Source organism: Magnolia sinica, chromosome 18, assembly GCF_029962835.1.
Source record: "Magnolia sinica isolate HGM2019 chromosome 18, MsV1, whole genome shotgun sequence".
Taxonomy (NCBI): domain Eukaryota; kingdom Viridiplantae; phylum Streptophyta; class Magnoliopsida; order Magnoliales; family Magnoliaceae; genus Magnolia; species Magnolia sinica.
The window spans coordinates 56,552,776-56,560,826 of NC_080590.1; the positions used below are offsets into that span (position 1 = coordinate 56,552,776).

At 38.4% G+C, this 8,051-nt stretch overlaps 1 non-coding gene across 1 annotated transcript; it reads right to left on the reverse strand.

Annotated features, from left to right (window-relative positions):
• On the reverse strand, positions 1-107 carry LOC131234175 (small nucleolar RNA R71). Its single transcript, XR_009165584.1, has one exon. It is a non-coding gene; the product is annotated as a small nucleolar RNA R71 (small nucleolar RNA).
• Positions 108-8,051: the final 7,944 nt, after the last annotated feature.

An 8,051-nucleotide genomic window follows, 5' to 3' on the forward strand; every position in this document is an offset into this window, starting at 1 on the left:
ACCCTTAGAAAGTCAATCACGAACTTCGCCCAAAAGGAGGATGAAACATTCTTCCAATGTTGGGAAAGGTTCAATGATCTTGTTAGTTCATGCCCACAACACAGTTTTGAAACATGCACACCTTTTCTATGATGGACTGACATCTTCCATGCGCTAATTGGTCGAGATAATGTGCAATGAGGAATTCATGAATAAAAACGTTAATGATGTGTGAGATTATTTGGACAGACTTGCTGAAAATGAACAATTATAGGACACTTACCCAAAATCAAGTACCACTTCTAGGCCCACTCAATCAAAGGAAAGGGGCAGATTATACCTTCTGAAAGAGGAAGATGATATTAATGCTAAAGTGTCTAATCTCATGAGAAAAGTCGAGGCCATGGAATTAAAGAAGGATAAGGTTAATGAAACTGTTTGCGGTATTTGTGCTTGTAATATTCACACAACTGAAAATTATCCGACAATACCTTCCTTTCAAGAGGTGTTGAATGAGCAATCCAATGCCATGAACAATTACCAAAAGACCTTTCAATGAACCTACTTCCAATACATTCAATCCTAGTTAGAGAAATCATCCAAACTTCAGTTGGAGGAATGGACAAACTACTACCCCTCAAGGTTTCTTCAATCAAATTCCACATCAAGAGAAACCTCAAGAGGACCCGGTTCTAAAACATCTTTAAAAGCAAGAGCTTTTCAATCAGGGTATGTTACAAACCTTTTAAGACTTCATAAAGGTCATACAAGGACTTGAGACTAAAAGTGTAATTAGGAATAAGGGGAGCCTTCCAGCTCAACCCCTTCCCAATCCAAAACCACAATATGAAGTTAGCGACCCGAGCTCTTCAAATTAGATGGAGCAAGTTAAATCTATCACCACTCTTAGGAGTGGGAAGACCATTGACAAAACTATTCCGGTTAGGGTTGAAAAGCCTAAGGACCTGGAAGAGGACAACAAGGATAGACCTAGCATTGCTCCATAAGAATTAGAACTGGAACCTCAAGGGAAGACGATTGCTCCATTTCCCCAATGGTTGGTTGCACCAAAATCTCTCTCTAACTCTCAAGACATTCTAGAGGTGTTAAAACAAGTGAAAGTCAATATTACACTAATGGATGCGGTTAAATAAACACCTTCATATGCCAAATTTTTGAAACACTTATGTACGGCTAAAAGATGGCAAAATATTCAAAAGAAAATCTTCTTAACTGAAAAAGTGAGTGCTATACTAAAGCAAGATATGCCACAGAAATTCAAAGATCCTGGTAGCCCAACCATACCTTGTGTAATCGGGAACTACCGAATCGAGAACACACTTCTTAACTTAGGAGCAAGCGTAAATCTGATTCCCTACTATGTCTACAAACAGTTAGGTTTGTGTGAATTAAAACCCCCCTAACCACATTACAACTTACTGATTACTTAGTTCATGTACTGAGAGGGATAATTGAGGATGTGTTGGTCTAGGTTGACAGATTCTACTACCCTGTAGATTTTATCATCCTCGATATGGAACCCATCAGTAACATGAGCTCTCAGATTTCTATCATTCTTGGTCACCCATTCCTTTCCACTTCAAATGCAATCATTAATTATAAGAATGGAGTCATGAGTATGTCTTTCGGGAATATGACATTAGAGTTAAATATCTTTTTCAATACTGGTAGACGGTTAGAGGATGATGACGATTTCCATGACATTAACATGATTGACTCTTTCGTGAAAGACAGAACACCTTTGACCTTATCCTTTGACCCTCTAGAGACGTGCCTGGCCCACTCCCATAATTTTGATGATGACATGATTAGGGAGATGAGTGCCATGCTTGATACTGTGTCGGTACTTGAAGTTAACCGGTGGAGGTCACAATTTGAAGAGTTGCCCCAAACTGATGAAGTGCCTCTGCCATCTAACCTTAAAGTACCGAAGCTTGACCTAAAACCTTTGCCCTCTTATTTGAAAAATATTTATTTAGGTCAAGATGAGATATACCTGATGGTGATTTCTTCCCACCTTGAGTAAGAACAAGTGAGTATGCTCATATTTTCTCTCATTGAGCATATGGGAGCCCTTGGATGGACGATTGTAGACCTCAAGGGAATTGACCCTTCAACTTGTACTCACTGCATTTATCTCGAGGACAATGCAAAGATCTCTCGGCAATCACAACGTAGACTAAATTCAAACATGAAGGAAGTGTTTAAGGCTAAGGTTCTTAAACTATTGGATGTAGGTATCATATACTCTATATCCGATAGTCAATGGGTGAGTCCAACTCAGGTGGTTCCCAAGAAGTCTGTAATCACCATCATATCCAATGCCAATAATGAACTCGTGCCAACTAGAGTTAATATTGGTTGGAGAATGCGTATTGACTGCAGAAAGTTGAATACTATCACAAAGAATGACCACTTTCCTTTGCCCTTCATTGATCAAATTTTAGAAAGGTTAGCTAGTCATTCATATTACTGTTTCTTTGACAGGTATTTGGGCTACAATGAGATAGAGATAGCCTGTGAAGATCAGGAAAAGACTACATTCACATGTCCTTTTGACACCTTTGCTTACCGAAGGATGCCATTCGGATTATGTATTGCCCCTGCCACTTTTCAACGATGCGTGATAAGTATTTTTTTAACATAGTCAGGCAATATTTAGAGGTCTTCATTGTCACGCCCCAAACTCTAAAAACAGGCTCGCAAAATTTCCAATCACTGAATCCAGTGCCGACAACTTCTGTAGTGCCCCATTGTTGGCTTCCGGCACTTATGTGCTAGATTCCGATCCAAGGATCCTACAAGGAAGATTTTCAGTGTGAAATTTTATTTTTGTAATGGAGCATAACCACAAGCATAACTAAGTCACAAAACAACATCACCACATATCCACTAATATAAACATTTGAATACAATGCTGAAAGGGAAATACATATGTATCAAAATCAAAGCTCTAGAAGTCCACTACACGCTCCAAGTTCAACGCTGCTGCGACCTAACGCCACCTGCACACATTTATCGTGCATAAGCTTATAAAAATCTTAGAAGGTGGTGAAAGTGTGTGTAAGGTAAGTGTCAAGTATACAATAAATCCCACAAATCATACATCATCGGAATAAGCGAAAATATTGACAAGATCATGAATCATACGATATTAGAGTAAGAAGAAATATACTGGTAAGTCCATGAGTCATATAATATCAGAGTAAGCAATGCAAATCATAATGAGCTAAATATCATATACTACGGATGCAATGTAATATGTAGATCCTGCCAAGTCCGTCTAAGCCTTATAAGTGCAAAAACGTAACAATCCAAAATGTCATATGTCGTGGATAAAATGTATATGCGATGCGAATGAAATGACCAAGCTGGAGTGAAGTCAAGATGATAGTATGTAGCATCGCAGGCTATGGGGTCCATCATAAGGGAATTCTATCCAAACCAGTCCCATACCTAAATTTCGATAGTCAAACACAATGTGGTAAACGCCTGATCTCAGGTTAGTCGTGTGCCCCAACCAAAATCCTAGCAATTGCGAAGGTACATGTAACAAATTGTTGTGCACCACCAGCTCGAGTGGATAGTGAATGGATGAATGAATGAGTATGCAACTCTTGCTCAATAGCCTACTAGTATAGTAGCCTGCCAACCAGTGGTAGCTCGCCCAGGCCTTAGCCCCGCCCACATCGTCGTCCACCCATGTGTGCCCGCCCACATGTGCAACAGTGATGAGGTGTCATAATATCATGTCAGTTCTCATATCAGGTCCACATATCAGTACTGTACATCTTTAGGATCATCACTGGGGTCTACTACACTCCACACTAACTACCGCCTCCCTAGCCGCACAGCTCAGCGAGTGGAAGAGACCACATTATATGCCTGACTAGTAGTCTACCAATACCAATTCGGCTCATCGATATAGACTCATTTGCAAGCTGGTCAAACTCAGCTTAGCTTATAACCCCCTCACTCGGGCGGATAAGGCCACACCCCCTCCCAACCGACCACGACACAGTGGGAGACATGGCCTACTGGTATTCTGCATTCGAGCACTCATGTATCCACTTGATTTAAACATTGGGGCGTCTCATGGCCTCAGAGGTTTAGGGACTTTCACCCATAGACATCCAAAGTGCCCAGATGCTTGAACCAAACATTTTCGGTATCCCATCTGGCCATCCATCACATGCCTGTGGAGGTCACAACCCTGATGTCACTAGGGCGTACAGTAATCACAATCACACAATAAAAGATGCATGAGTCATGCAGTCTAATCATGCATCAGTCCTGCACATACCATGTGCTCATGTGGGATAACTCCACCTATTAGGGAGTCTCATAAGCCATCTGTACTATGACAAACAAGGGTTAATCACATCTCATAATAAACATGCAAATGATATGTATGGGCATGTATCATGATGTTATGCTGTCACATACTCATATTCGGTATCAATAACTGCCATCAACAATCAGCCTCGACAATGTGGACATTTAACCAACATTGCCCCCAAGGAATGCTAAACATAGAGCCCAACATATAATGGACCCATGGCCTCACACAAGGACCTAATATAGAACACCATGGGCCTCACTCAAGAGCTTAATACACGTCATGATGGGCCTCTCACATGGACATAATATACATCACAATGGACTCCATCGCTTGACCCTCAAATGCATCACAATGGACCTCATCACATTAGGCCTTAAACACGAGCTGCATATACATCACATAGGTCTTGAAAATTGACCTTAGCAATCGAAATCGGCCTCGACAATTGAAATCAGCCTTAACAATTGGAATCGACACTCGGAATTGGCCTCGATACTCGGCCTCGATAATCGGAATCTGTAAGTGCTATAGTTTATAACCCCTTTTTGTTGTCAAATTTGGGGTGCCAAAGACACTGTTATGAAGCTTGCATATGTGAAGAACAAAGCTCTACTCAAGATCAGCTTTAATTAACAAGCACTGTTCATAAGTAAAGACTCGAGAAAGTGAGATTGTTCGGCTTAATTCAAGACAAGGATAATGCAAGATCTCAAGAAGCTTTCAAGTTCAACCTTAAGATCTCAAGAAGCTTTCAAATTTGAGCTACATCAAGAGTTCAACCTTCATTACTTTCAAAGGTCACTCGTCTCTAAGTTTAAATGTCCTTACTTCACTATTGAGGTATGACTGACCTTAGGTTGACCTTTAGAGTAGACCATTTTAGATATATAATTCATATGTTTTATATAAGTGAGTTTAGTCTGTTCTAAGACTAGTCCTAGACTTTGTTCGACTAGTCCTAGCACTGCTTCGACCTGTCTAAGAATTTCCTGGATCAGTCGTAAGTTTGTTACAAAATTCAAAAATTTTCTGTTAGGCTTCGACTAGTCTTAGGGACTGTTTGACTAGTTGTATGAACAGTGTTGACTATTTCTTCGACCAGTCGTAGTCCTATGACTCAAAGTACATTGTTGAAATTCGGCTAGCTTCGACTAGTCATGAGCAACCTACGACCAGTCGAAGGAGACCTACGACCAGTCGTAGACCCCTACGACCAGTCGTGAAACCACCAGATCTTATCGCGCCTGAATTTTTAAATATTTGTTGGTTCTACGACCAGTCGTAGAGATCTTTAGACCAGTCGAAGACGTGATTTGCTCACCTATAAATAGAGCATGAATCTCAGAATAATATATGAAATTCAAGCTAATTTAAGTCGGCCCTCTAAGAGATAAGTCCGTGTTTCATTTAAGCTAAGTGTGCATGTTTAATATTCTCTTTCTTTAGCTTTTCAAATTAATTTTGTTTCTTCTATTCCAATCTGATCTGAAAATGACGAAGTTTCATTTTTCCTTTTTCTGGAATCAAAATCAATTAGAGCTAGCCCCATTTGGTTTAATTTAAAATCTATTAGAACCTAAAACCATTATAAAGTGAGTATTGGACATTGAACTTTGATATTCAAATCTCTACTCCGACTTGGTTCTTCTGGGTTGCTACAACAAAGGAGAAATTCAGGTATCTTATGTTTATGTAATCTACTTTCATTTAATTTTCTTTTGAAATTTACCAGAAAAATCTCATTGTATTAGTTATCTGAGGAGAGCCAAAAAAACTCAGAAGAGGGTTTTTTTTTAATTGTGTAAGCCCACAGAGAAAGACACAATTGTGAAGGTTTTGGGTGAACCTGAAAAACCTATCTTTGATAGTGAATGCTGATATCCCCTGTGTGAGGATATTAGGAGTGGAGTAGCTGTGTGGCTGTTTATTAACAGTTGGTGTACACATAGGCGATCCACTATAATCCCTTGTGTTTTGTGGTTGTGTGGTTTATATTTCATTTTTTTAATTATTCATTTGTGGGATGTATATGTGGATGTGAATGTTGTAATCATTTTATTTCAAGCTCAGTGGAGAACAGTTTCTCTATTTGTTCTAGTAAGGTTGCCCTGCATTTTTATGGTGCATGGTTGTCCTTAGAACAATCAATATTTTGAGATTGCATTCAGCATTGTGTATTGATTTATTTATTTGACTATCTCTTTTTCTTTATTTCTGCTGTATTTATTTTAAATTTGGCATAGTCCTATTCATCCCCCCTCTAGGACATATAGCTTGGCCATGTCAAGTGGTATCAAAGCATAATAGCTCTCTTTCTTATTTGGATTTAATTCTTGAGCTAACGATCTAAGCTTTATATAAGATGTCTAATTTTAATAGCCTTTCAGTCACTAGGCCTCCACCTTTCGATGACACCAATTATACTTATTGGAAAGCCAGGATGAGGATCTTCCTCAAATCCATGGATGAAAGTGTGTGGCTATCCACAGTGAATGAATGGATCCCCCTACCACTGAAGTAACCGGGATTGATGGTTCAAAATCTATAAAAGTTACACCATATTTCTCTTGGACCACACTTCAGAAAAATGAGAGTAGTGCAAAAGCTAAAGCACTAAATGCAATTACTTGTGCACTATCACCAGATGAATTTAAAAGAATTATATCTTGTGATTCTACAAAATAAGCTTGGGATATATTAGAAATGACACACGAGGGTACTTCAATTGTCAAGAAATCTAAGATACAAATCCTCACAACTAAATTTAAGGAAATACGTATGGAAGAAAATGAAATGTTCATGGACTTCTATACCAGATTGAATGAGATTGTAAACTCTATGTGGGGTGTAGGTGATATAATTCCTGAAAGAAAGATTTGTGCTAAAATACTACGCTTACTTCTTGAACAGTTCAATTCTATAGTAACTGCAATCCAGGAACTTCGTGATACAGACAATATGAAGGTTGAGGAATTGGTTGGCTCATTACAGACTTATGAGTTAACCTTTAAAGCTCCAAAAGGTAAATCTATTGCCTTAAAAACTTCTAAAAATGGTTTTCAAGAAAATGATTTAAACTCTGAAGATGATATGGCTTTTTAAGCAAAAAGGTTTTATAAAATTTTTAAAAGTAAAAAGAGGATTGATCTTCAAAAAGCATTTGATAAAAAGAAACCTAAACCTAAATCAAGAAAATCATTTAAAGACAGTCAATGTTACAACTGCCACGAGTATGGGCATTTGGCTAACAAATGTCCTAATAAGGGCAAGTCAAAAAAGAAAAGTATGATGGCTACTTAGGACGAGTCCTCTGATTCTGAAGCCTCCTCTGAATCAGAAGATTCTGAAACTGAGTCGGGTTGTGATGTTAAGGCCCTTATGATTCTAGCCAAATTCACTTTTTCAGATAATGATGACTCGACTAGTGAAGAAAATCTGAATAGTGAATGTGAAAATGAAGTTGATCTTCAAGATGCATACAATGCCCTATACAAGGAAAGTTGTAAAATTGCTATGAAATTGAAACTTCAAAAAGAGAAATTTTCTAAACTCAAAGAAATTTATGAATCTCTTATTTTAGAAAAGTCCCACATTTCAGACTGTTTTGAAAAGACAAAATGTGATTTGGATTTTAAAACCTCCCGGATTGAAAATTTTAAATTTGAAAACGAACAACTAAAACATGAAGTCTCCTCTCTCTTGAGTTTAA